Genomic DNA, 25285 nt, shown 5'->3' on the forward strand with positions numbered 1-25285 from the left:
TTTGTTTCTTAGACGATGGAACCATTCCTCATTATTGTGTCTCATAAAAGACAGGCCGATGGGCCGAGATAGCAGGTAGACAGTTACCTATTATATTAGTCATCACCTAATGTGTAACAAATTACTCCCCAAACTTAGTGGCTTTAAATAATAAGCATATACATGGGGCACCTGGGTGACTCAGTCGGTTAAGCGTCCGACTTCAGCTCAGGACATGATCTCACGGTTCGTGGGTTTGAGCCCTGCCTCAGGCTCTGTGCTGACAGCTCAGAGCCTGGAGCCTGTTTCAGATTCTGTGTCTCCCTCTCTCTCTGCCCCTCCCCCACTTGCACTCTCTCTCTGTCTCAAAAATAAATAAACATTAAAAAAAGTTAAAAAAAAAGTAAATAATAAGCATATAGGAGGCTCCTGGGTGGCTCAGTTGGTTCAGTGTCCGACTTTGGCTCAGGTCATTATCTGGTGGTCTGTGGGTTCGAGCCCTGCATCGGGCTCTGTGCTGACAGCTCGGAGCCTGCAGCCTGCTTCACAATCTGTGTCTCCCTCTCTCTCTGCCCCTCCCCCTCTCACGCTCTGTCCCTCTCTGTCTTGTTGTCTCTCTCTCAAAAAATTAAAAATATATAAAAAAATAACAAGCATATATGATCTCAGTTTCTGTGGGTCAGGAATTCAGAAGTAGCTTAGCTAGGAGGTTCTGGTTCAGGGTCTCTCCCAAGCTTGAAATCAAGAGGTCAGCTGTGGCTGCAGCCAGATGAAGTTTTGATTGAAACTGGGCTGGGGAATCCATTTCACTCACATGGCTGCTGGCAGGTAGGGCTAGCTCGGTCTTAGAAAACAAACAAACACAGAAACACCCCAGGGTGCCTAGTTAAATGTGAATTTCAGTTAAACAACAACTAATTTTGCAAATGTCTGCAACATTTGGGGCATACTTACACTCTTATTCATTGTTTATCAGAAATTCAAGTTGAATTGGCATTCTTGTTTTCAATCCAACAACCTTATTGGCAGTAGGTCTTTGTTCTTTGCCATGTGGGTCTCTCCAAAGGGCTGTTTTAGTGTCCTTATGGCATGGTGGCCAGCTTCTCTGAGAATAGGTGACAGAGAGGTGGAAACTGCATTGTCTTTTATGATGTAGTCTCAAAAGTCACATGTCATCATGTCTACCAACTTCTGTTGGTCACATAGACCAATTCTCATTCACTGTAGGAGGGAATTACACAAGGGTCTGATCATGGGGTGCCATCTTGGGGGCTGATTCCCACGTCTATATTCTGGGACTTGAGGGATGGTTGGTAAGATCTCCCTCAGTCTCCAAATATTATCTGTTTGTGCAAGGCAGAATTCTAAGGTGCCCCTAAGGAGTTATACCCGTATAAAATACCTCCTCCTTAAATGCAGGCAGAGCCTGGGACTTGCTTCTAGCCAACATAATAAGACCAAGGTGATGAGATGTCACTCTCTTGATTAGGTGATATTATATGGCAAAGATACTAGGGTTTCATTTTCATAATTCTTTTATATGAGTCCCCTTCAGCCTACTAGAGCAAGAGACTCTTCCTTGCTGGCCTTGAGGGAGCTTCCCTGTTGAGAGGCCTGCCAGACGGTCAGTGTATGACAAGATGGGTGGACTCTCGGAGTAGAGAGTGGCCCTCAGCTGACGGTCAACGAGAAACTGGGGGGGGGGGGGTCTCAGTTCTACAGTGGCGCAGAACTAAATTCAGCCACTGATCATGTGAGCTTGGGAGAGGACCTATGACTCCCAAAAGGAATACAGCCCTGGAAGCACCTTGATTGTACTTTTGTGAGACCCTGAAGTAGAGGACCCAACTAGTCTGTAACCGGGGTTGTGATGCACAGAAACTGTGAGAGAGTAAGTGTGTGTTGTTTTAAGCTGCTGAGTTTGTGGGCATTTGTTACAAAGCAATAGATAACTGGTTCCCCCTTCTATCTTTCACACTGTATTGGGCTGATATTCCACCCTTGGGAGAGTATTATTAAATCTCACTCCCTTCTCGTGCCCTCTATTAAAATTCGCGCACTTTCACAATGTGCCTGAAAAGATATATAAAGCCAATTTGCAAAACTTGATCAAACAAGTAGCTATAATTAAATGTGGAGAGTTGTTAAGATAGGTGAACAACAGGGGACGTTGAATACACAGCAGGATGAGCTAAAATAGTCTAGGGATTCAGGAAAGGGCTTCTGGAGAAAGTGATATTAAAAGTTGGAAGAGAAAGATTTCCTTAGACAAAAGGAGAGATGCAGAGTATGAAGGCAGAGAAGTTTTAAAAAGGGTGAACTATTGTGGTATGACAGAAAAAGTGCGTAAATCCTAAGTGTGCAGATTGACACATTTTCACAAAGTAAACACCCATGCAACTTTCGCTGGGATCAAGAAACAGTGTTACCTGTCCCTTAGAAGCCTCCCTGTGTCCCATTCCGGAGAGGGACCTGCCCTTCTTCTCCAGAAGGGTAACCCTGTCCAAACTTGTAACATCATAGTTTCGTTTTTGACTATTTTTATACTTTATATACTTGGACTAAGATAGCACCTGGCCTTCTATACCTGCTTTCCTTCCCGGTGTTATGTTTGTGGGACTCATTCATGTTGTCGCATATAGCTATAGTTACTTTTGTCTCATGGCTGCACAGTATTGCCCTTTAAGGGGATCCCACATTTATTCATGTTCATGTGGATGATCTGGGTTGTTTCCCATTTGGAATGATGGTACACAGTGCTGCTGTGAACATCGTTGTGCGTGGCTCTAGTGAACAACAACATATGTTGAGGAGATTCCTAGGAGTGGACTTGGGTTATGGTATGAGGCATTGGACTTTTGAAATCAGGGAGTGAGGCATCGAATGTGGCTTATAGGAAACCAAGCAGTCTAATGCCAGTCTGCCTTTGCAAGCTTGGTTTAGACCACTCTCTGAAATACAAGAGAGTGGTCTCAACAGATTCCAGGAAGGTAGGCCAGTTCTAGATTATTCACTGCCCTGCAAACCACATTCAATTTGGACTTTGTCCTGAGGAGCCATTAAAGGGTTAAAGTGAGTAAAAGATCAAAATTGATTTTTTTCAATACTTAAACATTTATTTACCTCTAATTATTACTAAACACAATGCTAGACACTGCAATAACACCAAAAATAACAAAACGGAGTTCACATCTTCTGGCTACAGTTTGAAGAATGAATTGAAAGGAGCCAGGCCTGGCGTGTGGAGACAGATGGACTGCTCTTTCAGTGCTTGTGAACCACAAAAATGTTTGATCTTATAAGGGTTTATTGAGTCTGGTATCGATGTTTTCTGAAGTGAAGGGCCTTGCGTTGAATCATTGTTTTCTCCTGGCTCAGCCAGAGAACTTAACTGGCATTTTTCACCAAAGAAATGGGGCGGCCGGTGGAGCTGCTGTGGTTCGCTTTTGTTGGCTGACATGCTGTCCCGTAGTAGTCGTGCACTCTGCAAATGCTCCTGTAAAGAAAACAAGAAAAGCCTGAGTGCCACTGTCCTAATGGGGCCTTTGACCATAGAACATTGCTGGCTGTGGAAGAAAGCATGACTCCAATACTTTAGTGATAGAAATGCAGACTAATGCTTGGGCCAGGAGGGCATCCTTGATTCTCTCTGGTAGACATGTGTGGTCAACCCACCGTCCTCTACACACTGAGACACTTCTAGCCAGAATGGCCCTTTCCCCACGTCATGGCTAGGGTTCCCCCATCTTGCTCTCTTTAATCGTCCCCACCGAGGTTTAACCATCACATCTACACTTGTTCACTCTCTTTATAGAAAGCTAACTCTCTATATCAGTATATGCTCATCTTCTCCAGCAAGGATTGTGCCTGCTTGAGACCTGTTTCATGTCTGTTCCCCATGTATCCACAATCTGCCTTCCACCCTCCACTTGTTTGGCCCGGCCTTTCATGATCTTTCTCACCACTCTACATCCGTTCACTAAATCCCATCTGTTTGACCTCAGAAAACCCACTTATGACCAGTTGTTTTCTTTTCGCACCTCCTGCCGACTTTCTAGCCCTGTTTAAGGCACTCTGCATTTGGGGCGCCTGGGTGGCGCAGTCGGTTAAGCGTCCGACTTCAGCCAGGTCACGATCTCGCGGTCCGTGAGTTCGAGCCCCGCGTCAGGCTCTGGGCTGATGGCTCGGAGCCTGGAGCCTGGAGCCTGTTTCCGATTCTGTGTCTCCCTCTCTCTCTGCCCCTCCCCCGTTCATGCTCTGTCTCTCTCTGTCCCAAAAATAAATAAAAAACGTTGAAAAAAAATTAAAAAAAAAAAAAAAAAAAAAAAGGCACTCTGCATCTCTTGAATGACCCCAACTGAATGACCCCAAGTGACGCCTTGCTCATTCTCCCCAGCCTGCTTCACTTTTTCTATATGTCCAGAAATTATTATCTTTTTGGCACTATTCTTCCAGCTGTAGCCACAGTTAGGGTTCACTCTTAGAGCTTCTGAGACTGTTGCTGTTCATTCGAAAAAACTTATGATCACTGACCTGGAAAGTGATGAGATGCATAGGCCCAGAATGGACTCCCTTTCCTTGGGATTGGCCAAAAGAGGCAATTGTTTCTTAGCCTTCTAAAAGCTCAGTCTAAGAAAGCAAGAAAGAGAGAGAGAGAGAGAGAGAGAGAGAGAGAAAGAAAGAAAGAAAGAAAGAAAAATTATATATATATGTGTGTGTGTATACACACACACACACACACACACACACACACACACACACACACACACATATATATATATATATGCTCAGTCTTTGCCCAGATCTCACAATCATGCTTCTAATCCATTGTCTGCACACCTTCCCCCATTGTGCAGATGCTTAAGGATTAGGACTCCCCTCACACCTGTGTGCATGATATATCACTAAGTGTTCCTAATACTACCATCTCCTTCTACCAGCACTGTGTCCCCAACTCCTTATAATCTCTCACCATTATAGCCAATCGTGAACTTCTGCCCATTCTGTTTCAAAAGTTTATCTTGGGGCACCTGGATGCTCAGTTGGTTGAGCATCCAACTCTTGGTTTTGGCTAAGGTCATGATCTCACAGTTCATGGGATCAAGCCCCACGTTGGACTCTGTGCTGATGGGGCGGTCTGCTTGGGATTCTCTCTCTTCTTCTCTCTCTGCCCCTCCCCTGCTCACATTCTCTCCCTCTCCCTCCCTCTCTCCCTCTCTCTCTCCCCGACTTTCCCTCTCTCAAAAAATAAACCTTAAAAAAAAGCTTATCTCATGCCAGCCTCTTTTCTCCACCTCTTCTGCCATGCCTTAATTCAAACCCTCATCATCTCTTGAATCATTTGCATCTGACCTCCCTGTCACCATTCCTCCTTCAGTAATTTATTTACAATTACCCAGACTCTTTCTCACATACTGAACTGCTACGTTACTCTTAAAAACTTCCTAAGATTACCTCTGTAAGGGTATATATTTTGTGGCTATTTAATAATATTCCATTGTATAATGTACTACATATGGTTTATCCATTTATCAGTGAATGAACCTTTCAGTTGTTTCTAGCTTTTGGTGATCATGAATAGTGCTGCTATAAATATTGATGCACAAGTTTTTATTTGAATACCTGCTTTCAATTCTTTTGGGTAGATACCTAGGATTGGAATTGCTGGGTCATATGGTAACTCTATTTGTAACTTTCTGAGGAGTTACCACACTGTTTTACATAGGGGCTACACCATTTTACATTCCCACCAGCAACATATGAGGGTTCCGATATCTCCACATCCTTGCCAACACTTGTTATTTTCTGTTTTTTTATTATAGCCGTCCTAGTGCATGTGAAGTGGTATCTCCTTGTGGTTTTGACTTGCAATTCCTTAATGACCATTGATATTAAGCACCTTTTCATGTGCTTATGGGCCATTTGTGTATCTTTTGTGGGGAAATGTCTATTCAAGCCTTTTGCTCATTTGCCCTTAGGATCCTCTTTTTGTATTATGTTCTAAGAGTTCTAATTACATTCTGGACATAAGACTGTTTTTAGGTACAGTAAAACCTTGGATTGTGAGTAACTTGTGTGAGTGTTATGCAGAATGAGCAAACATTTCGAATAAATTGTAACTTGATAAATGAGTGATGTCTTGCAATCCGAGTAGTATATGATGCCGAATGTCACATGATCACAACTGAGCCAGTGGTTCTTCTCTCTCTGTCTCACTGCAGGATTGTGGAAGATCCTCTCCCACACTTGGTGTCAGGTCAGGCCACGGTGTTAGGCCACGGTGTTTGGCAGAAATCAGTGATTTTTCAGAACATTGGAAGGTGCCCACAACTGGCACTGGTGTATTTTCTGTCCCTTCAAAGCACCTATGGACAGTCCTTTGCTTTTCCAGACAAGAGTAAGCTTAGGAATGCTCTGCTTCATTCTAGGTCAGGCTGCCTGCAGATACAGACCCTTTCCTCTGCTGCCTTATTGCCAGTTACATTAAATACAGCCTGTGACAAGAGTTTATTAATGTACTGGAGTCAACATCTGTGCAGGCATATACAATGGCCCCCATACAGAAAAAGGTTGAAAAGAAAGGTGGTAAGAAGAAGAAGATGATTACAATGAAAGTTAAGAAGGAAGTCATCGAGAAGTACAAATAAGGTATGCAAGTGGCCAAAATTGCAAGATTTCATAAGAAGTCTACGTCAACCATTTGTACAACATTAAAGAAGAAAGACGAAAAAAGTGGACTAGTTGCAGCAAAAGGAGTCATGAGAATATCAAAGCAATGGCCACATGTTCTAGAAGATGTAGAAAGTTGCTTCTGGTTTGGATAAATGACAAGCAACTAGCAGGTGATGCTGTGACTGAGAACTTTATGTGTGAGAAGGCAAAGGCCTTGTATGCCGACCTCATAAGTAAACTGCCAGGTATGTCAAGAGAAACAAAGAAGGCTTCCAGGCAAGTAGGGGGTGGTTTGATAACTTTAAGAGGGAAGTATCATCCATAGTGTTGTGAGGCATGGAAAGGTTCCGAGTTTAGACACTAAGGCAGCAGAGGTGTTCACTCCCAAGTTCCAGAGGCTCTTGGTTTCCGAGCGGTACCTGCTGGAGCAAGTGTTTAACTGCAACAAGACGGGGCTTTTTTGGAAAAAGATGCCAAAGAGGACCTACGTTACAGAAGAAGAGAAAGCAGTGCCCCGTCACAAGCCCATGAAAGACCATCTCACCTTCCTGTTTTGTGCTAATGTAAGCGGGGATTTTAAAGTGAAGCCCCCGCTTGTCTATCATTCCGAGAATCCACGGGCCTTCAAGAAATGCAAGGTGCAGAAGAGCCAGTTAAACGTTATGTGGAGGTCCAACAGCAAGGCTTGGGTGACTCGTATCTTGTTCGTTGAGTGGATCAACGAGGCCTTCGGTCCTGCAGTGAAGAAATCCCTTTTAGGAAAGAGTCTGCCACTCAAAGCCTTGCTGCTTATGGATAATGCTCCTGTTTATCATCCAGGCTTTGAGGACCACTTCCTGGAGGAATTCGAGTTTTTAAGGTCAAGTTCCTTCCTCCCAACACCACTCCAGTCCTTCAGTCCATGGATCAGCAGGTCATTTTGAACTTTAAAAAGCTTTACCCCAAAGCACTATTTCAGCAATGCTTTGAGGCGACCAAAGGAACGCCTCAAGGAACGAATCTTCCCCTCCAAGAGTTTTGGAAAGATCATTTTGACATCGCGAACTGCCTCAGATCATGGATAAAGCCAGGGATGGGTCACCAAGAGAACCCTCAATTCTGCTCAGAGAAAACTGGCCTGAATGTGTTCTTGGGCATGACGTAGAGGGGCTTGCTCATGAACAGGAGCCGCTAGTTGTCACTAAAAGTGTGTCCTTGGGGAAGACCAGGAGCCCGGAGGTGAACAAGGACGACCTTCAGGAGCTGGTGGAGGAACATGGCCAGGAGCTGACCACTGACAAACTGACGGATCTGCATCGAGAGCTACAGCAAGAGGTTACGGAGGAGATCTCGTCTGCAGAGGAGGAGGGGAAAAAGGCGGAGGAATCCCTCACTTCAAGCGAGATTAGGGAGATGTGTGAAATGTGGGAAGCAGTGCGAAATTGTGTAGAAAAGCACCACCCAAATAAGGCTGCAGCAGTGTGAGCGAGGAATCTCTTTCACGACAATGCATTGTCACATTTCTGAGAAATCCTCAAAAGGAGGCAAAAGCAAGCGTCATTGGATAAGTTCTTTGTTAAAGTTGCACGAAAAGAAAAAGATTCCATTGAGCCAATAGATAGCAGTGATTCCGTTAGTGAGAGTGAAAGTCATCCTACACAGTAACCCTCCTCTCTCTTGTCTCCCTCACACCAGCCACGAAGGTTTTCAAAGGTAAGTGCAGGTTAATTTATTTTTCTTTCTATTTTGTATTTTATGTATTATTTTGTATTATATGACAGTGTTGTGATCATTTTTATATGAATATTTTGGGGTCGTGGAACGAATCATCTGAGTTTCCATGATTTCATATGGGGAAATTTGCTTTGATATACAAGTGCTTTGAATTAGAAGCATGTTTCCGGAACAAATTATGCTCGCAAACCAAGGTTTTACTGTATGATTTGCAAGTATTTTCCCCCATTCTGCAAGTTGTCTTTTTACTTTAATGATAGTGCCCTTTCATGCATAAAAGTTTTAATTTTGATGAAGCCCAATGAACCTATTCTTACTTTTGTTGCTTGTGCTTTTGGTGCCATAACTAAGAATTTATTGACAGATCCATGGCCAGACTAACTTTTAAATTTCCATTTCCCAACATGAACCTTTATCCCATGGTTTACCCAGAATGAATGTCTAATAAATCCCTTGAAACCTTTTCCCTTCCTTCTAGATCCAGTTCACATATCATCTCAGTGAATTCCCAATACCCACAGGAGGAGTGTTACTTATTCAAATACCTCCCTCCTTCAGGTGCTGATCCTATCTCACCTGGTGTATAAATGTATCTGTGTCTTTCTTTCCTTTTAAGATTGTGGTGCTTTGAGCACAGGGATGAATTTTATTTTACTCTGAAGCCTATGGCTTGAAAACTGATCAATGTCTGTGGAATGGATGGATGAATGAGCAGTTATGGGAAACAACACATTTTCTTGTTACATAGCTTTAAAGGCATTCCTGGCACCCCATAAGTTTTGTGGAAAGGAGGGACAGATTTCCCACTGCAAGGGTCAGACCGATGTAAGACTGACTGAAATACATGGCATTGTCATTTGGCACTGAACACCCAGTAAGGTTCTTCTTGTCTTACCTACCCCCTATGGCCCTTTTTGGAGACCTTCCAATTCTCTAAGGCTCCCTGCCACCCTCTTTACATGAGAAGCCAGGACAGGGGAGTCTCATTTAAGATCTAATGTAGGCTTCATATTTATAAAGGGATAACCCAATTTATTTGAAGCTAGGGATATACTATTAATAAGGGGAAAAAAGTCATCATGGGAGTTAAAGTCTTTCATAGAAGTATATAAAAAATGAGCACTATTCAGCTGCTTGAATTTTAATCTGTTCTCTGATTCCAAATGTAGTTGTAATAAGACACAAGACCACCTTTACTTTGGTTTCTTTTTTTTCTTTCCCCTTCTGTTCCTCTTCAGCATCCCATGCTTTCTCTTATTATCCCCTTTTATCTTGGTATTGGGGCAATCAGAGAGACTATGCTTTCAAAGAAATACCATTTTTTGCACTTAATGGTTTTGTAGTTCATGAAGGTAGGAACATCACTTTTCAGAGAAGCAAGATCCCCCCCTGTGTACATTGACAGAGCTCTTCTTAGGTTGCCATGAGAAGTGGCCCTGACTTTCTACTTGGGCAGCCTTGACCTCACAGAGGAGCCATGCCCCTTGTGGTAATAAGCTCATAGCCCATTGTGCAATAGCATCTGTGGCCATGTGAGGCCATGCCGCCAATGTAACCTTTGCAGTGTCCCACGTCAGTTCTATACAATTAATTCCAATAATTCACAAAGAGCCCTCATACTCTTAGGGAAAGATAGCCCCTTCTCTAGCCATGGTAACAGTCCAACCCCAGAACCAGAAATAAAGCTGTCCTATCTCCCTTATCTTATCTTTCTGAAAGCCAGCCAATCGGTGTCAGTCTCACACTTTTACCTTCATGTAATGGGAAGCTGCTGACTTTGAACTTGTTTCTAAGACTGACTACTCTCCTCTCTGACAATGTAACCTCAAAACAGACCCATCCCCTAAATCAGCTTCTTGTTTTGCTCAGGGAGTAAAGCTGCCTGACCAGTGAACTCTCTTACTTAAGTAAGAAATAAATTCAGGCCTTTGATTTCAGAAATTGTGCCATGGTTTTATTCTTTGTCAGTTTTCCATTACCTCTCGAATGTCTGCATATGCCAGTATTACAATGTTCAATCATCTATGCTGTATATGATATTTCATGCTGAAGATGATAGTTATTGAGCATAAAGGTGTATCCATGCTATATATATGATCGTAAGTCTTGTAGTTATTGAGCATGAATAAAGTTACATTTTACATAGTCACAGGTTAAGAGAGATACTGTGCCTAAGGGGATTGGATAAGAATTTCATTTATCCAAAATTTAAAATCTTTCTGTTCTTGAAGTTTGATTTTTTTTTTTATTATAGGTTAGAAAAGCTGAGATTTCAGGGCGCCTGGGTAGCTCAGTCGGTTAAGCGTCTGACTCTTGATTTTGGCTCAGGTCGTGATCTCATGGTTTGTGAGGTTGAGCCCCATGTCAGGCTCTGCACTGACAGCCAGGAGCCTGCTTGGGATTCTCTCTCTCTTCCTCTCCCCCTCTCCCTCCCCCGCTCATGCTTTCTCTCTCTCTTTCTCTCTCTCTCTAAGTAAATAAACAAACAAACAAACAAAAGTTGAGTTTTCAAACTCATGTTCTTGAGCCTAATTTAGCATGTGCATGTGCTCTTAAAAATACTTAAACCAACATTTAGAGAGTCTGGCAATTTCACATCTAAGTCTAGGTCTCCATATTTTCTTGGGAGGAAAAGACGGTGAATTTGGTGTTCCAGGGCCTCCACCGCTGCCTGGCAGCACTCAGCAGTAGTGGAGGAGCTGGTGCTGCTGCTTATAAAGTGGGCGTAGGCCCCCATCTTTCTCACGGTCTCGGTCCTCCCTGTCCCTGCCCCAAGAGGTAGAAAGATCCTCGGTGACTCTTCGTCACCTCTCTCATTTATCTTACAACAGGGACCTATTCCTCTACACATAATTCTCCATCATTTAGCATTTTTGTTCACTGCATTGTGGCTTCAGAGAGTGACCATTACAATTCCTTTACAGGCTTTTAAATTTGTCCCCTGGACCAACAAAAAAAGCAGGGTAACAGACCCTTTATGAGGCCCCTTGTGTTACAAGCCCTTTTCCCACAGTAGTGTGGCATCTTGGATTTCATATTCTTTTAAGGTTATAAATTTAAGTGTTCATACCTCACTGTTTTGGAGGCTTTTGTCTTTTCTCCCGGTTTCTTCCATCAATAGCGTATTTTCTTCCTTAAACAAACGTCATCCCTTGTGTTTAGCTGCTGTGGTAGATTATAAAAATGGTCACAAATTATGCTGCTTTTTCTACCCATGATCCATGCGAGTGTTCTCCCACACTGACTCCGAGCCTTGTGACTTCCTTTGGCCAACAGGACGTGAACAAACACGATGCAAGCAAAGGCTTGCAAAACGTTTATGCGCTGGGGCTTGCTCCTCTGCTGAGCTCCAGGACTATGACCACCACCACCGTGTGTGTGTGAGCCCAGGTTAGCTCACTAATGCAAATGATGAAAGATACTTGGCTAAGTCGCCCTTAGCCCCCTGGCTCATATCCAACTGCTAGACATGTGAGAGAGCACGTCCTAGAGCATTCGGTCCCAGTCAGGAGGGCCCAAACCAAAAGAATCATTTAGGTGACCCACCAAGTTGTGAGAAATGATAAATTTATGTTGTAATAAATTTTTGGTTTAAGCTGCTAAGTTTCGGGGTGGTTTACCACATAGCAAAAACTAACAGGTACAATGTAAATTAAAGAACATGCTATTACCAGAAAAGACCTGCATTTTCCAAAAATGTCAATATTATGAAAGAAAAACAAAAAGACCAAAGAACTGTTCCAGATTGGAGGATAGCAAAGAAGCGTGAAAATCCAATGTAATAGTAAATCATACTGGATTGGATCTTGGACTCTGTGGGGAAAATGCTTTAAAAGACATCACTGGAACAATTGAAAAAATTGGAATGTGGACTGTGAAATAGATAATAGTATTGTCTTGAATTTGATAATTATATTGTGGTTGTATAAGAAAACATCCTTGCCCTTAGAAAGTACACATTAAGGTGTGATGCAATAATGTGGTGTGGTTTATCTAACCTCCAAAGAGGAAAATACTGATAATGATACTCTCTCTGACAGGATATATAATAATAATAATGCTACTAATCATAATGTGTGGGGGGGGGGAAGGAGGAAAAAGATGGAGGAGGAGGGGGAAGGTGGGAGGAAGTCAGAATTATAAAGCAAACTGTAGTAAATGTCAAAAATTGATCAGTCTGGGTAAAGTTATATGGGAGTTCCTTATACTATTTTGTATCTTTAAGTTTTAAAGTGTTTCAAAAGACATGAAAAGGAAAACTCAATGATTGAGGAAGTAAAAAATTAACTGCTATAGCTTCCTTCAGAAACTTGCTGACAACATTATCTCAATCAATGTATTGAGAATAGTGTGTTTTAGGCAGAAGCCAAGATACTTATTTATGTAGATATCAAACCTTGGGGCTTATGACTGAGATTGGACATGGAGAATGCTGGAGTCATGTTCATTTTATGACCAATACATGAGGAGATAAACAGAAGCCCTTTAAAAATATTGGGCAGTAAAAAGGATGCTAGATAGGGAAAAGAGGATCTGGATTTTTGTCTTGGTTCTGCTACAACTATCCTAGATTAACGGGAAACGTAATTTCTCAAGGTTCCTCTTGGTGCTAACATTTATAAAATACCCACAAAACAAAACCACATGTGTTGATCAGTGACTTCTAGTGTAGTCAACTTAGTGACTCTTCGTTATTATGTGATAACTACACACAATATGTATTTATGGTTATAGATGGGTGCGTCGTTAAATATATCGATGTACAGGGAGCACAGGCTTGAGTCATTATGTGGTTGCCCCTGTAGAAGCTAGGCTGTCTGGGGTGATATTAGCAGAGAAAGATTTTTGCATGGTCACAATGTTGGAAGCCTCCATTGGTGATACAGGTTGTAAGGATTGGGATTGATAAGGATCCACTCCTTCCCCATACACACACGTACACGTAACCATAGTTTCCCCAAGATGACACAGGAAAGAAGAATCACAATGACAGAAATGACAGGGTAGCATATGGAATAGAAAGACACATTATAATCTGGAAGACATGTAGTTGATTGCCCATAGGGAAGACTTGTATTTTTAGCAGCACTAAAACTTAGCCCAAATAAGGCCAGTGACACTGTGGGGAAATGTCCTGCACCCTTTTGTTATTGTCGGGGATTTGGGGCGTATAACACAAAATGGCATTTTTAAGAAAAGTAGTAGATCTCTCTGGCTCTTGGTACCCTCCAGCCTTACTCTGCATCCGCACCATCTCTCCTCTCTCTGTACGGCTTACTTTCACATTTCTCCCCTCCTGTTCCTTTTAACTGTTTCTCCCCTTCCGAAGGCTGGTGGCATTCACAAGGAATATTTAAGCATGTTGGAAGTCTCTCAGGGGAAGGAGGCTATTTTTGAAAATTTTTTTATTGTTGTAAGTGTACAGCTTAATGAATTTTCACAAACTGAATGTGCTCTGTAACCAGCACCTCCCTCCTTCCAAAAGGGAACGTCACCTGCCTCCCACGAGCCATTCTCACATCTCTTCCCATTCAGTAGCTTCCTCCAGGATAGCCGTCATTCTGACTCCTAACAGGATAGATTAAATTTGTCTGCTTGGAACTTTATACGAATGGAATCTCACAGTAGGTATTCTCTCGTATCTGTTGCTCAATATGTGTGACATTCATTCATACTGTTGCACGTAGCTGTAGTTTGTTCATGCGGTATTACCTGTAAGATACACTATAATGTATCTGTCCGTTCATGTGTAACCTTTTTGTACTTTAGCTATTGTGAATAGTACTTCTTTGATCATCCTGGTATTTAACTTTGGGTAAATATGGCTATGCAGTGGGCATATATCTGGCAGTGGAATTGCTGGGCCATAGGGCATGTGAGTGAGTGTGTGCTCAACCTCTGTAGATGCTGTGAGGGCATTATTTTGCAAGTGCCTTTTATGGGCCAAGAACTTGCCGTACACTCGCTATACGTCTTGACAAAATCCTCTCAGGCTCTTATTATGGAGCTTATGCCGCTGCTGAAGACACTGAGGTTTAGGAGGGTTAAGTAAATTGTGCAACGTCCACCAGTGTTTGGGCTGGAGCAGAGATTAGAATCCAGCCTGCTTGGCTTCAAAGCCTTTTTTTATGATGCTCCCCCATAAGCTTCAGATCTCTGATTTAGAACCATGCAGCACTATTTGCATATGATTTAAGGATAAATGGCAGTGGCCTTCCAAGAAACGCTGTTCTATTGGTAACATTTCTAGCTAGAGAAACGTTTGCCGTGTGTATTGTATACAAATGCTGGCAAAAGGAAAGGATGCGAAATGTTAGAAATCTGTGCTCTCTCTGTTCCGTAGTGAGGAAGAGATGACTACCTGTTCCCCAGAGATTTGAGCTCCTTTACCATGATGTGGAGTCATTGCTGGCAAACCAGGAACTATGTTTCGTATCTTTCTTGTATCTAGTGGGACCACGTGACAGGTTCTCACCGCAGAAACGTGAATGACAGTGATGTGCGTCATCTCCAGGGATGAGTAGTTGAAAGCAGGTGTTCCTTCTTCTCTATCTTTTTCCGCACAACAGACAGATACAGAGGATTCAGTATGGGCCCTTGAGCCCATGGTGATGCCGGAGCCATCAAGAGAGGCTGGGTCCCAAATCACGGCTTGACAGACAGGAGAGCTGCCTGTCCATCAGAAATGCCCATTTGGACTTTGCATGAGTATCGATAAACTTTTATTGTGTTAAGCCTCTGAGATTTGGGGGCCTATTTGTTATAACATCTAATGTTCCCTTAATTAATATGTCAGAGAAGTCTCCACGTTCATCCCACCCCTAACTTCTGCTTTCATCATTTGGATTCTGGTATTTCTGCCACGATTGAAACCTTGAAGACTGATCCCTCCCTCTCCTTATTGGCTAGGATCATAGGAATTAAATGCTCTGCTTTGCAGGGCCTTGATCCGATTATCTTTGTGAATCATCTTCAGTCCTATTATTTATTTCATGCACTGTGACAATGTCGTGTAATTTTATGTAATTTAGCCTTTGAACCTCATTGCTCTTAGTGAAGGAAGTCATTAGAGAGGAAAAAAAAGGCCTTTTCATGGCAACAGTGGAAAATTTAGTGGAACCTCTTTTTATTTTATACATAACCGTGTATTTGTACGACTCTTTTATGCTTTTCAAACTGCAACCCACACAGAGCTTTGTGACATAGGACAGACAGCTTTTGTTATCTCCATTGGGCAGTTGAAGAAAATGAAGTGCAGGGAGGTTCAGTCATGCCGGCCGAGAAACCAGACTTGTGACTCCGGTTCACTGTCCTTTTGGCTCCTCTCTGACGCCCCAGTGTCTGTGACAGGAGTCTGTGTCAAGAGTCAAGGAATTAGCACAGAATCCACCAAACCACATTATGACAGGCTATCACATTTGGGATTCTTCAGTCTAGGTCTGGAGAGTCAGTCATTTAAAGAAATCAATAATTTTTCAAGAATGTTCTTTAAAGTTGGCATCTTGCAGGCTAAATTTAATGTCAGCTCCCAAAGCTTTATTGGCCTATCACAGGGCTGTGATGTACAGCTGTGGACATTGAACATGACACAACCATATCTGGCAGCTCAGATGGGCATACAACGGGTGATACAAACGCCACAGGATTCATTCAGGTAAGGGTTTTGGCACATTCTGTGCACAGATATGAGTTCTGTATCTTTGGGTGTAAACACTTCCTCTTTCTGCTTCAAGACTATGAAACTAGCAAGTTTCCCAAATTCTGATGCCCACCGTCTCTTCCTGCCCACCCATTTTTCTTATTTCCACATTCACTCTGGCTGCTTCCCATAAAGTCTGATGCAAATGTTCCTCGGTTTGCCTCTCCACCAAGATTGGTCCTCCTTTCTCTGCTGACTTCTCTTTGTGGGCACCCTTTCTTTCCAAGGCCTCCCTGTCCTTACCTTTCTTTTCTTTTCTTTTTTTTAATTTTGTTTAATGTTTATTTATTTTTGAGACAGAGAAAGACAAAGCATGAACGGGGTAGGGTCAGAGAGAGGGAGACACAGAATCTGAAACAGGCTCCGGGCTCTGAGCTGTCAGCACAGAGCCCGACGCGGGGCTCGAACTCACGGACCGTAAGATCACGACCTGAGCCGAAGTCGGCCGCTTAACCGACTGAGCCACCCAGGCGCCCCCCTGTCCTTACCTTTCATATGAGCTTCAAGATGCTTGACCAAACTACGGAGATCTTGATTCTTCATACCCCTCCTGTGAGGTGCAGTCCCATCACTGTTTGTCATGTACCCCACGTGTGGAATGCCTTCCCTAATTCTCCCCACTCTCCTAAGCCCTTCTTGAGCCTGACTTTCTACATTCTGGGTTCCTCCAGCCCTTCTGATATCCCTGTCCTCTAAACATTATCACAGAATGTTGTGGGAGGGTTCTGTGGTGGGAATCAGAAGCCCTGGGTTCTATCGTGACACTCGCATGGATCCTGTGGCCCCCGGGCAAGTCACTTAGCTCTCTGCATCTCAGTTTTCATTTCTATAAAGTGAAGGTGTTCGGCTAATGACCTCAAAACTCCTTTCCAGACAGCAGTTCTTTAAATTTATGCTAGATTTAAATTGATGGGATCCAACCAAGTTTGGGGCACACACCCTATAAACACAAGCATATTCAGAAAGTCTTGGTCTGTTTCCTGGAAGTAAGTACCTAAGGATCCAAATCAGCTGAGCTTTGAGGGGACTAATTAAGCCATGCGTTTACTCCTTCATCAGCATATGTTTACTGATTGTATTCGTTATCTATTGCTGCAGAAGAAATTGCCTTCAAACTCAGCAGCTTAATACAACAAACGTTTATTCCTGCCGTTTCTGTGGGTCGGGAGCCTGTGCGTGGCTTAGCTGGGTCCCCTGGCTCGGAGTCTCTTACAAGGATGAAATCAAAGTGTTGGCCAGGACTGCAGTCAACTCAAGGCTCAACTGCTGGAGGATTTGTTTCCAAGCTCATCTATGTGGTTGTTGGCAGGATTCCATTCTTCACAGGCCTCGTAGGCCTGCGGACCTCGGTTCCTTGCTGGTTGCCGGCCGGAGTACTCCCTCAGCTCCTTGCCCCATGTACCTCTCCGTCGCTCATTTCAAAACGGGGCAGCTGGCTTCTTCAGAGCAAGCAAATGATAAGACCCAGAAAGAGCAAGACAGAAGTCGCAGTCTTTTGTGGCTTGACCTTGAGAGTGACATCCTGTCACTTTTGCCATATTCTCTTTATTAGTGGAGGCCAACAAATAGCCGTCTGCTCTCCATTGAATTGTGAGCCAGTTGAAAAACCAGAAAGAGAGGTGAGGCAGATGGGGGGGCGAAAATGCCGACCTCTCTTGCTTAACATAGATTTTCTGTTCATGAAATCAGATGTTCTCCACAAAATGTTAAAGGAACCCTTTCCAGTTATTTTAAATGGGAAAAATGACTATGCATTACAAATCAACCCCAAACCCACAAGCAACCCAAACGCATCCAAATCCCCATGTATAAAGGACAGACTGTCCTATCATAAGGCAAAATACTTAAAACACTGCTTTGTTGACACCAAATAATGAATGTGGTTGTGAATAAGCAGCTGCTTTGTCTCCAGCCATGTCTTCGTGAGTGCCAGCAGCGCCCCAGCCACACATCCCCTCCGTTGACACGCCGGAGCTCTTCAGAATACCTACGCGTGCTTCTGGTCCATCTAAACTGGATCTGTTCTAAATGCCAATTGTATTAGGAGTGAAGCTTGAGATGTTTCCCGTACATTCTTTTGTTAAAAAGGTCACATTGATTTTTTAAGGCATAAATGTAATTTTGTAATACAACCCTCATTCCCCTGGAAAGTACTTAGGTGAAGTTTGGACATTAAAAGGCAAGAGGCATTTTCCTGAGAAAACATTAAGCAGAGACACATTCTGTGTGGGATACGTGTGTCGCTTTTATTGTAAATAGTGCCAATATTGGAAAATGAGATTTATATCTGTGGGCGAGCAGGCTCTAAAAGTCTGTGCTCTAGAATTAGTCAGACTTATCTGTTGAGTCATAGATCGTGCTGGAGAACCGTGGGCTTTCCCTGAAGGGAAATGTTGAAAACATTTCCTCCATGGACAACATTTCCATTATGTTGAAAACATATGGCAAGACCAGAGCACAACATGCAATTTTGAAGGATTGGCCATCCCCCAAGAGAAAGGAAAGGGGAGGTGGGAGCAGGAAAATACCTTCAAACTCCACAATCAGATCCAGTTGCTTTTCCTGTCCCGGGAGGGGCAGAGAGGGGCCAGAAGGGCTCACTTTACTAGTGAGGGCCCTCCACAAGTAAAGAAACCACCAAGTTTGGGAAACAAACCCTGTATCGTAGGTTCTAACAATTTACATGCATGAATCTCACAAGGGCATTGCCAGTCAGATGCTGCTGTCATTATTGCCATTATAGGTGGGGAAACAGAGAATTTGAGAGGTTAACCAACACATCAAAGAAACAGGGACAGAAAGTGACACATTTGAGACTTGAACCCAGGCCTATCTGGTGCTAAACCCTGTGTTTTTAACCAGAGTGATAATACCTTACCATTTTGCTTAGCTTTTTAAATGTTTATTTGAGAGAGAGGGAGAGAGAGAGAGAAAGAGAGAGTGAGCGAGCATGGGAGCGTGCACAGGGCAAGGGCAGAGAGAGAGAGAGAGAGAGAGAGAGAGAGAGAGAATCCCAAGCAGGTTCCATGCTGTCAGCACAGAGCCTGATGTGGGGCTCAATCTCACCAACCATGAGATCATGACCTGAGCCGAAATCAAGTGTCAGACGCTTGACTGAGCCCCCCAGGTGTGTCAACTTAACTCTTGATTGTAACCAGAAACGGAACGTTACTGAAATTTTAGGCTGGTAACATGGTGAATTTTTGATGACTTTTAACTGGTAAAAATTTTCATCCACATTTCTAGGGTCCATTTTCCTTCTGTCTTTGTTCAGACCAGAAGTTCTCCTTTGCTTAAGTTATGTTCAGCATACACGGATCTTGTCAGGTTTCAACAGGAATATTTAATTTCCAAACTTTAGAGATCACCCCTCTTTCATCCCCCTCCTATCTCCTCTATGCTCCATAGCTGGAATTATGTTCTGAAATGCAGAATCAATTCTGTCTCTCCCCTGCTTGAAAGCTTGTAATGGTATATCATTACTTACAGGAGAAATCCCAAGATCCTTAAAGCAAGCGTGTGAATTTATCTTTTCATCCCCTCTTTTCTTTCCAGCCTCTTTTCTCATTCCCATTCCAGAATAAGAACCACCCATTTTAAACTATCTGCAGCTGGTGTAGTTTCTCTGTGAAGGAGGATGTGAAATGGTAAGATTTTTGACTGAATGATTTCGTAAAAACATAACCATAAAATCGGAGATGCCCCAAAGGTCTCAAGCACATCTCCAGCTTGCTCCCCCTCAACTGCCCTGAAGTAGCTCTAATATGAGTTGTTGTTAAGACTGTTTCTTAAAAATCCAGAGTCCCCAGTCATAAGTCTCAAAGCTTTTATTGCGTTTGGAGGCATTCAGGGGCTTTCAGCCAAACAGTGGGTTGTGTGTTCGTCCAGCCACCAGGGAAAGGGCAGTGTTGTTGCAGGATTCTGAACAGCTTGGAAGGGAAAGGAGCTGAGCAGGTAAAACAGCGGGAATCAAAAAAAAGTCGTCTCCTCACGAGGCCGGGAGAAACATAAAATCAGCCTCAATTCGTTTTTAGTCTGGGGTTTGGGGTCCTCTTGCCCCCTCCGTCAACCCACAGACTGCATGGAGTACTTCTGAGTTGATTTGCACCCCGAGTGTTGCCTTGCCACTTCATTAACGGCTTGCTCAGTCAGTGCCCAGAGCCATGAAGAAAATTTCTGAAAGAGGGGACTAATGAGAGCACATGTTGAATGTTACCTTGATGCCTCCCAGGATCCATTCACAGGACCTTTTTGCCTGTTTTGATGTGTGATGTTCAGATATTTGCAGTCTGCAGGCCCTTACGCATGAGCCCATTTTAATGATACTCGTGAGCAAAAAAGAAAAGAAATTAGATCCATCCGAGGCTTTCCTGAGATCAATCCCATAATTACATTTGAGACCCTCCAGGTATTAATCTTCTACTTTCTTTCAGAAAAGCAATTCCATTTCCCTAACATGGTCTCTTAGAAATAACACTACTTCTCCATGGTTCTTTTGAAAATTTTTCCCCCGAGGGAGAAGGAAAGGCAAGCTTTTCCTTTTTACCTTTGCTTCCGCAGCCCTTCTCTTTTAAATGGAATGTTCACTGATGCTCTGAGAAGACTGCACAGAAAAAGGGCTGATGTGAAAAATATTTCCTAATATTAACAGCTTGAATGTAAGCTGTTTTCAGTGCTTTCTGACACTTCTTGCTTTCATTATTTTATTTAACAGTCATTAATTGTGTTGTCCCAAAATGATGCTAATAGTATTTGTTGAACACTTATTATGGGCTAATGATTGTTCTAAGCACCTGACGTGAACTGACTAATTTAAATCTCATTAGAACTTCGTAAAACAGGTACTATTTCCACATTAAGACTTCAGTGCATGGAGAGTTTGGAACCTTTGCCCAAAAGCTCACTGCTAGTAAAGGCAGAACTAAGATTTGATCCCAGGCAATCTCATCACAGCACCTGCATGGCCAACCACTAAGCTGTATTTAGCTGAATCTGTAGGTACCTTACACTGAGCCAGGGGCCTGGGAGGCTTTAACAAATTAGACGCGATTGGTGCCTTTACTGTGTTGACTATGGTTCCCCCCAAATTCGTGTCCACTTGGAACCTCAGAATGTGACCTTACTTGGAATTAGGATCTTTACAGATATTATTAGTGAAGATGAGGTCATACCGGACGACGATTGGTCTTAAAAAGTGTCCTTGTAAGGAGAGGGAGATTTTTGAGAGGAACACACAGAAGGAAGAAGGTCATAGAGAGATAGATGGAGGCAGAGATTGGAGTGGTGGCGCTAGAAGCCAAGGAAAGCCCAGGACTGCCAGCCACCACCAGAAGCCAGGAAGAGGCAAATGCTTCCCTAGGGCTTTAAGAGGAAGCGTGGCCCTGTTGACACCTTGATTTCATGTTCCCAGCCACCAGAACTGTGAGAGAATACACTTCTGTTGTTTTAAGCCACCAGTTTGTGATTATTTGTGACAATGGCCCTAGGAAACTAATATCGTGCCCTTGAAGATCTTGGAGGGGATATGGATAAGGAAATGAACAATTAAATTTTTTTAAATGTTCATTTATTTTTGAGAGAGAGAGAGACAGAGCATGAGCGGGAGAGGGGCAGAGAGAGAGGGAGACACAGAATCCGAAGCAGGCTCCAGGCTCCGAGCTGTCAGCATAGAGCCCGACGTGGGGCTCGAGCTCACAGACCGTGAGATCATGACCTGAGCTGAAGTCAGATGCTTAACGGACTGAGCCACCCAGGTGCCCCAGGAAATGAATAATTTAAATGATATGATAAAATCTACTAAAAGTAAATGTACCAAATGTGTATTTTATATATGTAACATCATAGTTGTATATATATAATTATATAAAAATGTATATCCATCATGATAATATTTTGTATTGAATAAGCAATATACCGTGGCGACTAAGAGCATGGATTGCGCAGAAAGACTGCCTGAGTTTGAATCTTGACTGTGAAATTTTATAAGCTATGTGTCCTCTTCAAGTTACTTTACCTCTCTGTGCCCCACTTTCCTCTTTGATAAAATAGTTTTTAGATATCTTTGACATTTGTGGTTTTATTTTATTTTTACAGTAGCCTTGAAAGGTGGGTAGGTGGTGGAGCAAATATCATTATCTTCATTCTGTAGACATTGCCTGGAGTCACATAGCCTAGTACCTGATGGCTGGATTTCCCTCTGTGACAGTAACCAATCCCTTAGCTGTGCTAAGTTTCAGTTTCCTTATCCATAAAATGATGATGACAGTGTGGTGATGATTATCGTGCACTGACAGCGTACTCCTTGCCAGGCTTTCTAATGGGAAACCATTATCCCTCCCCATTATGTTACAGGAGAATGAACTGAGGCTATGAGAGAAACTTGCCCAAGGCCACAATTCCTATGACCACAGGATAATCTGGCAGGATTTATGTGCAAGCAATTTGTAAACTGTACTGGTCCTGCACAAATGTTAGTTATATACAGTAAAAGTCCTCCTAATCACTTCCTCCCACTGGCTCTGGTCATGCCAACTTAAAGTTTTTCAACGCTTAAATCAAGAAAATGTTTTCCTTTCTGTATTAGGTCAAAGTAAAACAATGAAAACTTTATTGTCCCTTTGTTTCTAACAAAGAAGTTTGTTCAGACTGGCTCTCGATCCGGTCCTCTTGTATTTACTTTTCACTTTTAGACCTTTTGATGTTTAGATGATAATTTAAAATTACAATAGTCACAGTAGATCATACAAGAATAGACTCCGTTTGTAGGTGACGGGTTCTGAATGGCATCATTAGTGAAATAAAACATGAATTAAATGGGCAGGAGAGGAAATGAGAACTAACACCTATGTATTACCCATCAAGTGGCAGATAACTCATTCAATTTAATGCTTACCTACAATTGTATGAGGTAGATATCATTATGTTCTATTTTACAGTATCTTTCTTTGTCGGGCATTAAAGCTTTGCCCAAGGACACCTTTCATTTGAACTCAGATCTGATTCTACAAACTATGCCTTAACAACCATGCCACCTGCCTTCTAGAAGAATAGGCAAATAATCACATGGAAGTAGAGTAATATGAAGGAGAGAAACTGCCCTTTCTAACTTTCTCTACCAGGGATACATGGAAAAGGGCTCATGGGAGTACTTAGAAAGGAGCCAGGATAGAATTCACGAGATTTGGGTTTCTGAGCCCCAAGTTACACTGGCATGCTGTGGGATACAGAGCATGTCACTTTTACACTCTGGGTCCTGGTCCTGTTAAAATATGATATTCATAGTCTAATAACAGTTAAGCATTAAATCTGAATTGTGATCGTCTGTCCAGAAAATGATCTGAAACTTGAAATAGGCAAAAAGAGGTCACAGGTGCTCTTTCAGTACAGTTCTGGGCTTGACATTGTCTCGTCTGGTCTATTTTACCACTCTGTAGAGGCACAAGTGAATTTGTAGAATTTTGTCCAGTAGAAGTGCAAATAATTTCTGTCTAAAGAAGAAATAATCCCAATGGTTACTGGCTATAGCCCTGTTGGACATCAAACAGTTTTGTTTCTAACTCTGGAAACTTCTCACAGTGCTCATAAAAACTTCATTCTCAAATGCCCTTTGCCTTGGGTTTAACATTTTACCGTTTTTTAATCAATTCACACGTTAAATATAATATTCGGCATGTTAACTTTATATTTGCCTGAGAGTCATGATTTTATCTTTTTGAAAACTATGCTTTAAGAATATTTAGATACAAAGCTTCGAATCTACAACGTTTTCTGGAATCTGTGCCTCTCTGCTTCCTCTACGTGACACAACAATGGAACTGGAAGTTGAGGCTGCTACCTAGCACTTTGTGTTCCTCCTGCCAGGGAGCCAGCAGACAAAGAAGGGGACTACTATACTAGCTGGGGTGACTGATCCTGACTATCAAGGGGAAATTGCGTTATTACTACATAATGGAGGTAAAGGGAAATACGTTTGAAATGCCTTCAATCCCCCGGGGTACCTCTCAGAAACCCCATGTCTTACAAGGCCCACATCTTCTGATAAAAGTCAATGGGAAACTAAAAACTCAATCCAGGCAGGATGTCTAATGTCCCAGACCCTTAAGTATCTGTAGAAATAGGGTTTTTCAGAATACACGTTGGAAAATGCTAATCTAATGTAATTTCTTCATTGTTATAAACCCCAAACCTGCTTGAGTTTTGACAGCAATTTTTCTCTAACTGGCTAGTAGTAGGTTGCTTACTTCTATCTCCAAGCCTGCCATGCAAACATTTAATTAACTTCTTATAAGTATTAACTTTTCAATATTCATCAAATAAATACTGTATTGATTGAACACCTACTAAGTGCCAGGCACAGATCTAGAATCTGAGAATATAACAATGAACCTATGTTTCTACTTTCTCACATGAAGCTAGCTGTCCTTCAAGTATGTATGTGTGTGCGTCTATGTGTGCACATGCCAATAAACACATGAAAACATCGATTGGGAAGTGACAAATGCTATGCAAAACATAAGGCATGAATAAGAAATAGAGTAAAATGGTTGGAGAGTACTAGTTTATATAGGGTGGTCAAAGAAGGCTTCTCTGATAAGAAGACATTTGAGCTGAGGCCTGAATTAAATGAGGGAGTAAGTATGTATGTATGTATCTAGAGCAAGTGTTGTAAGTTACTGCCCATGGGGCAAATCTGCCCTACCACTTGCTTTTGTAAATAAAGTTTTATTGGAACACAGCAACACTCATTTGTTTACATATTGTCTATGACTGCTTTCATACCACAATAGCAGAGTTGAATAGTAGCAGCAGAGATTGTATGGTTTCCAAAACCTGAATGATTGACTATCTGGCCTTAAAAACTTCAGCAACTCCTGGTCTAAGGAAAGAGGGTGGCCAGGCAGAGGAAAGAGTAAATGCAAAGCTCTGAAGTAGAAGTGTGGTTGACATGTTTAAGCACTGGTTAGTATGCCTGGAGGGAGAGGGGATAGGAGAGGGTGATGGGAGAGGTAGGAAGGTCAGATCACGTGGCCACAATGAAGATTCTGGCTTATTCTCTAAGATGGAAAGCCATTGGAGACTTAAATCACAGGGTCGTGATCTGATTCATGCCTTCAAAGGAACTTTCTGACTACTATCTTCCTTTGATTCTTTTCCCTTTCTCACTCTCCTGCCTCTCTGTCTTTCTCAGAAAGCAGGGGTTGCTCAGGAAATGATTATCCACTG

At 42.6% G+C, this 25285-nt stretch overlaps 1 long non-coding RNA gene across 1 annotated transcript; it reads right to left on the reverse strand.

The window, feature by feature from the left end:
* Positions 1-3105: 3105 nt before the first annotated feature.
* LOC145713882 (uncharacterized) lies at positions 3106-11703 on the reverse strand. Its single transcript, XR_014136699.1, has 3 exons — positions 11435-11703; positions 4513-4608; positions 3106-3472 (listed from the first exon to the last, which is right to left on the reverse strand). It is a non-coding gene; the product is annotated as an uncharacterized LOC145713882 (long non-coding RNA).
* Positions 11704-25285: the final 13582 nt, after the last annotated feature.

The sequence above is a fragment of the Panthera onca genome, chromosome X (assembly GCF_046562875.1).
Source record: "Panthera onca isolate mPanOnc1 chromosome X, mPanOnc1 haplotype 2, whole genome shotgun sequence".
Taxonomy (NCBI): domain Eukaryota; kingdom Metazoa; phylum Chordata; class Mammalia; order Carnivora; family Felidae; genus Panthera; species Panthera onca.